The following is a 6,939-nucleotide window of genomic DNA, read 5'->3' on the forward strand; positions in this document are numbered from 1 at the left end:
CGATTATACTCACCCCAGCCTTGATTTAGCACCCTGCCTTCATAACTCACTCCGCCTTGATTATAGGTCAACCCCGGCCTCATTATACATCACCCCGGCCTTATAACTCACCCCGCCTTGATATAGTCCACCCCTGCCTCGAATGATACATCACCAGCCCTTTATTATAGGTCACCCCAGCTTATAGAGGTCACCCCAGCCTTTGATTATAGTTCACCCGGCCTTTGATATAGGTCACCCAGTCTTTGATATAGGTCCCCCACCTTTGATTATGTCACCCAGCCTTTATTAGTAGTCACCCCGGCCTTTGATATATTAGGCACCCCAGCCTTTGATTAAGGTCACCCCAGCCTCTTATATAGTGCACCCCAGCCTTTGATATATCCCCCCCACCCCCCCGACCGTGACTTATAGGCCACCCATTTTGATTATAGGTCCACCGCGGCCTTTATTATAGTCACCCTGCCTTTGATATAGTCACCCCAGCCTTTATATATCACCCGCCTTGCATATAGTCACCCTCGCCTTGATTCATAGGTCACCCTGGCCTTGCTTCGCTGCCTTATTTGCTGTTGCACTTCCATTCATCCAGCAGCATGCACCCTGTATCCTGGCCACCCCCGGCTTTAATTATACGTCACCCGGCCTTTTCCGTGGAGGGTGTAACGCACGGGTCGTGTGATTATATTCACCCTGCCTCCGATATACACACCCGCTTTGATTATAGGTCACCCCAGCCTTTTATAGTACCCAGACTTTTTAGGTCACCCCAGCCTTTGATTATTAGGTCACCCCCAGCATTTATTATAGGTTCACCCCGCCTTTATTATAGGTCACCCCAGTCTTGATTATAGGTCACCCCAGCCTTTGATTATAAGGTCACCAGCCTTTGATATAGGTCACCCCGGCCTTTGATTATAAGGTCACCCCAGCCTTTGATTATATCACCCCAGCCTTTGATTATATCACCCTGGCCTTTGATTAAGGTCACCCTGCTTTGCTTTCGCTGCCGTTATTTTGCGGTTAGCAGTTTTTCCATTCATCCAGCAGCATAGCACCCTGTCCTGCCACCCGGCCTTTAAATACTCACCCCCGCCTTTGATTATAGTCACCCTGGACCTTCAGATTATACACACCCCACGCCTTTGATTATAGGCACCCCAGCCTTTGATTATAGGTCACCCCAGACTTTGATTATAGGTCACCCAGCCTTTGCATGATATCACCCCAGCCCTTTAGATTATATCCACCCCGCTTTGATTTATAGTCACCCCAGTCTGATATAGTCACCCCAGCCTTAATAGTCACCCCAGCCTTTGATTATGTCACCCGGCCTTTGATTATAGGTCACCCCAGCCTTTTATAGGTCACCCCAGCCTTGATTATAGTCACCCCGACCTTTTGATTATAGGTCACCCCAGCTTTGATTATAGCACCGCGCCTTTGATTATAGTCACCCTGCCTTTATCTATAGTCACCCCACCGATTATAGCGTCACCCTCTGCCTTTAATAGGTCACCCTGCCTTTGATTATAGTCAGCCCCACCTTGATATAGGTCACCCGGCCTTTTATATAGTCACCTGCCTTTATCTATTATCACCCTGCCTTGACTTTCACGCTATTTTCGTTCACATATTTTCTCATTCATTCCAGCAGGCATACACCCTGCTCCTGGCCACCCCCGGCCTTTATTATAGTCACCTGGCCTTCTAACATCACCTCCTATAAGGTCCAACCCACCTTTGATTATAGTCACCCCAGCTTTATTAAGTCACCCCACCATGACATAGGTCACCAGCCTTTATTAAGTCACCCCACCTTGATTGTAGGGCACCCGCTATTGTATATCACCCCAGCCTTTGATTAAGTCCACCCCGTTTTTGATTATAGTCACCCTGGGCTTGATGTAAGTTCACCCCATCCTTTATTCTAAGTCACCCTCCCTTTGATTTATAGGCACCCGGCCCTTTATTATAGTCCCCCAGCCTTTATTATAGTCACCCGGTTTTGATATAGGTCACCCTCCCTTTATTATAGGTCACCCCAGCCTTTGTATAGGTCACCCTTGGCCCTTTGATTAATATTACTGGGCCCTTTATTATAAGCACCCCCACCTTTGAATTAATAGGGTCACCCTGGCCTTGCTTTCGCTCCTTTATTCTTGCACGTTTTTCTCCATTCATTCCAGCAGCATACACCTGCATCCCTCTGCTGGCTTGCCTCTGAGCTAACCGAGGCAATGGAGACCAAGATGTTGCTTGTCAAATCGCAAATGCCTTTGGGGCAGTGAGGGACATTGCAGGGAGGTGCCCATCTTTCGGATGGGAGTAAAACGGATGTCCTGACTCGTCTGTAGGTCATTAAAAATTCATTGCACTTATTGTAAGAGTAGAGTGTTGTCCCTGGTGTGAAATCCAAATTCAAAGTTATTTGTTCAATCGCGCTGAATACAACAGGGGATACAGTGAAATGCACTTACAGGCTCGACCCAATAGGTATTTAAAAAAGGATTAGTGGACAATAGGAAGTAAAGGAAAATAAAAACAACAGTAAAAAGAACCACGTGGAAAAAAAAAACCAGTAGAGAGGCCTATATACAGTTAGAAGGCTATTATACCAGTAGAGAGGCCTATAACCCAGTAGAGAGCTATAGAGAGGCCTATATACCAGTTATAGAATGAGCTAAAATATACAAGAGTAGCGACCGGCCACCAACAGGTTTAGTTCTTGATTTGTTCTATGAATTACGTTTTACTTTGTAGGCTTTATATAACCTTTTTTCAGGCTCTCCAGAATGTTCTGTTCTTGCTCTCCTTTTCTCAGCCAGCAACCCAGAGGGAGGAGTTGTGTTTAAGAGCAGGGCGTGTGCTGCAACACAACCCAAGGCAGGAGGAGATTGTGTGTTAGCAGGGGATGCTATTGCTCAAAACACCCAGACGGTGAGGTAGGTTTAAAGCGTTGCTGTCCAAACCAGACCGCCAATCAGGATGGAGAGTTGTAAAGTCTGAAGATTTAAGGCAGGGTGTGCCTGGTAATCTCAACAGTGTCAACAACCCAGAGGAGGAGGAGTTGTGTTTAAGGCAGGGTGTGCTGTCAACAACCCAGAGGAGGAGGAGTTGTGTTTAAGGCAGGGTGTGCTTAAGGCAACAACCTTTCCTCTGCCAGCAACCCAGAGGAGGTGTGCTTAGCCAGGGTGTGCTATAGGCAATATATCAACATGTTTCTGGCCAAGAAAGGGTGTATAGATCAAACTGATTTGCCAGAAGACTTTGAGGGTATTTCACTTCAAAACGGAGCACTCCAGTAATGGAAGATTTTGGTAAATTAAGGAGGGGATTGGATCACTAAACTCTCAATAGAACACTTAAGACAAAAGGGGAGGGGATTGGGCAGCAAAAAGCTCTGCATTCTGAAAATAGGTCTACACGTTGATTGGGGCTGAAAAAGGAGAAATGCCTCCTCTTCCAAGGACAATGCCTCTTGGGTACAATGCCTCTTGGGTAACAGAACTGTGGCCACTGTCCTATCATCATGCTCTTGCATACTACTGATAAGCCAATTAAAAACGTATCTATAACCTATCTAGCTATGTATCCCTCCCTTAAGAATGTGTTCTTTAAACTGACTTGCCTASTTAAATAAAGCTGAAATGTAAAACAAATGCAAATAAATTTCTCTATACACAGATTTCAACAACATTTCTCTATACACAGATTAACACTCAAGTTTGAGCAGTACTGCTAAGTGAAAATGGAATCCAGGATGTGAGTCAGTGATCTGGATCCATGTATAGAATTAAACTGAAAGAGCGAATGACACGTTCATTAAAATGACACTTTCATTTTTGGTGTTCTTCACACGGCTTCTTGCTAATGCTTAGTGCTACAATTTACGGATTTTATTTACGGATTTGAAAACGTGATAAGGAAAAAAAATAAAAAACATGTCTACAAAATCAAGACTAACAAGAAATACATTGTGCAAATTGTGAACTAAAGCATTTTATTTGGGATTTGATAGACAATATAACAAGACAAGGAAAACCAGGAGATGGTTTAATATAGGAAACCATACAAGTGAAGTACCTACCTTTAGTAAAATATACAAACATCAAATATTGAGTTGTGCTTACATTGGAGAGGCACAGTCTATACTAAATATTACTGAGAACACTGGGKTTCAGGCCCTGCATAACGTTAACATAGTATTTGCGTTTARGATAATTYTTTTGTGAATCAAAGAGGATGCTTYGGTAAGAAGAAAGCTTACTTTGAGTCTTGTATGAAAGCCTGAAGTGTGTATATTTAAATCACACAAGTAATTCAAACTGAAGGAGTGGATTACATATACAGTTGAATATAAAAAGAGGAAGAGGAGAACTTCACATTTACTGAAAAGTATGTTGGTATATTTAGAAAARAGAAARCTTTATTGAAATAGTTGGTTTGTCTCACCATGTGTGTCCCACAGGATAAGCTGCTTAATACATACTTGTATTTCTGAAAGAAGTTTGGTGCTTCAAATAGTTTGGACCACTCTGCTTTATTCTGCAAAATTTCATCTGTGATGGACAGACCTGTGGGAGGAAGGAAACCTTGTTTACCAACAGGGAGGAGGAAGGAAACCTTGTTTACCAACAGGGAGGAGGAAGGAAACCTTGTTTACCAACAGGGAGGGAGGGAGGAAACCTTGTTTACCAACAGGGAGGGAGGGAGGAAACCTTGTTTACCGACAGGGAGGAGGAAGGAAACCTTGTTTACCAACAGGGAGGAGGAAGGAAACCTTGTTTACCAACAGGGAGAAGGAGGAAGTAAACCTTGTTAACCAACGAGAACCAAAGGAAACCTTGTTAACCAACGAGGAGAACCAAAGGAATCCTTGTTAACCAACGAGGAGAACCAAAGGAAACCTTGTTAACCAACGAGAAGAAAACTACAGATGAGACAACGTATCTAGGCTACAATGAAGTAGGACGTTAGGAACCCCTTCAAAAGAAATGACTACATAAAAATGCCAGACTAGATGGAATTTACTTGATATGCATGCAAAACTTACATTTGATGAAACTTCCCTTTCACATAAATGATACATTGATGTGAATGTTTGAGTAAGTTTCACACTCAAGTCTCTGAAGTTAGGACACTAATCTGGTGTATAAAGTTAGAAATACGATGAGGCCAACGGGCACCCGTTTGGCACCGTCACCATGACGCCCGTGTGGAGACGGAGACGTTGTAGGTGGAGTTCTGCTGGGGTAAGCTGGTGTGATGATGGGCATCAGGTGGTACCTGTCACTGGGTGTCACCTGGAACAAACACATGACACATGCTCAGAGAGTCATATCTACATGGGAATACAGGGCCTCTAGCAGGGTTGGAGTCGATTTTCATTTCAACTCGTCAGTTGTATGATATATTACGCCTCAAATGCAGGTGAATCAAAATTGTTTGTACTGGAACAGATGAAATAAGTAACTGACTCGGGGTTCAGATCACAGGTAAAACCCCTGGCTCTAGACTTTAAATGGTTGATACAAGTGGGATGTGTCTGTGTCCTGGAGGATCGGGTGTTTATAACCYCTTTAAAAAATACATAAATAAATACATTTATATTTATTTATAATTTAATTTTTTTTTTTTTTTAAACACCCCCCCCCCTTTAGTTGGCAGCTCAGCTAGTAAAATGCTCTAGGATGTTAAGTTCATGTTTACGACAGTCTTTGATGTATTAGTYTTGCTCAGGAAAGGACTTGTATCAGCATGACCAACATTACCCTGGGGTCCCAGACTGGCAGGTTCAGGTTGCAGTCCTCTGGCTGCTTCAGGAGAACAGGGTTGGGCCATTCCCTGCAACACAACACAATTCCAAGTTCAGTCTGATGATACGGACCAAGTAAACCATCAGTCAGTCAATCCTTTGCACTAGCCATCTTGTTTCARTATGTTCCTAAGAAATACAGGAGTAATTAAGGCTGCCAAAAGCACCAAAGACTGAGAAAATGTGATGCCAATCAGGGTTTCTCTGGATCAAAAAGGGCAGGGTGGCGTAGCAACGAGGACCTTCGGCATGGCTACATTTTAGAGGCCTCCATCTTGGCACTGTAGAGACATTGCATTCTTAAGCCAATTGCCTGCAATTCTATAAATATCTCTATAGAGCAAAGTTGTAAAAAAAATAAAAAAATATTAAGGCAAATTTTCTGCAATTCTACACATTTTGCCATGGAGCCGAGTGAAAATGTTGCAGTTTTAAAGATGTTTCCTGCAATTCTGTGCATTTTGCCATGGATAATGCTGTGTTCTTTTGCTCAAACATAACAAAATGAACACAGCTAAATTCATTGTTTTTGGAATTTTCAATTCTCCGACTGTCTAGCTTTTATTTTGGTGATTGTTAGTTCTGAAAGACTATATTATATATATTTTAAAAAATCATATAGAAAAGATAACCTGTGGTTTTAGTCCTTTGAGTTTACAACAAAGCTTTTAGGCGACCCTAAAATTCATTTAGGCAGGTCCCTAAGGACTAGAATGGCAGAACAATCCCATAATATAGAAAGGGTGTCTATTAAATCCCGCTTCATAACAGGGTTTCTGGTAGGCGGGAAATGCCGGCTTTTGGCCCTAAATTGTTTTATTTAAAGCCAATAAKTAAAACAGCTGCCGGCAAATGACAGGGAGCAAAAAAATATATAATATATATATATTTTTTAAAATAGCTAAATTTATTTTTTTTATTCATCGATGAAATAGATTTGACAGTCTCTTATTGGTCAATAGTTGGACTGTTTAGTATAATGGAGTGGAATTAAATTGACTTGTCTTTATTTTCCTTAGTTATCATGCTCTTATTTATTGTTGGATTCTAGCTTGAAACATACTTGTTCATGTTCCCATACCAGAATTTATTGATTACTTTACCAGTTATAAGGATGTATT

General features: G+C 42.2%; 1 pseudogene; it reads right to left on the reverse strand.

Moving 5' to 3' along the window:
- The window catches only part of LOC112070446 (poly(A) polymerase alpha-like), a 36,473-nt pseudogene that overhangs the window by 10,387 nt on the left and 19,147 nt on the right, over positions 1 to 6,939 (reverse strand).

Source organism: Salvelinus sp. IW2-2015, unplaced genomic scaffold (genome assembly GCF_002910315.2).
Source record: "Salvelinus sp. IW2-2015 unplaced genomic scaffold, ASM291031v2 Un_scaffold1332, whole genome shotgun sequence".
Classification (NCBI taxonomy): domain Eukaryota; kingdom Metazoa; phylum Chordata; class Actinopteri; order Salmoniformes; family Salmonidae; genus Salvelinus; species Salvelinus sp. IW2-2015.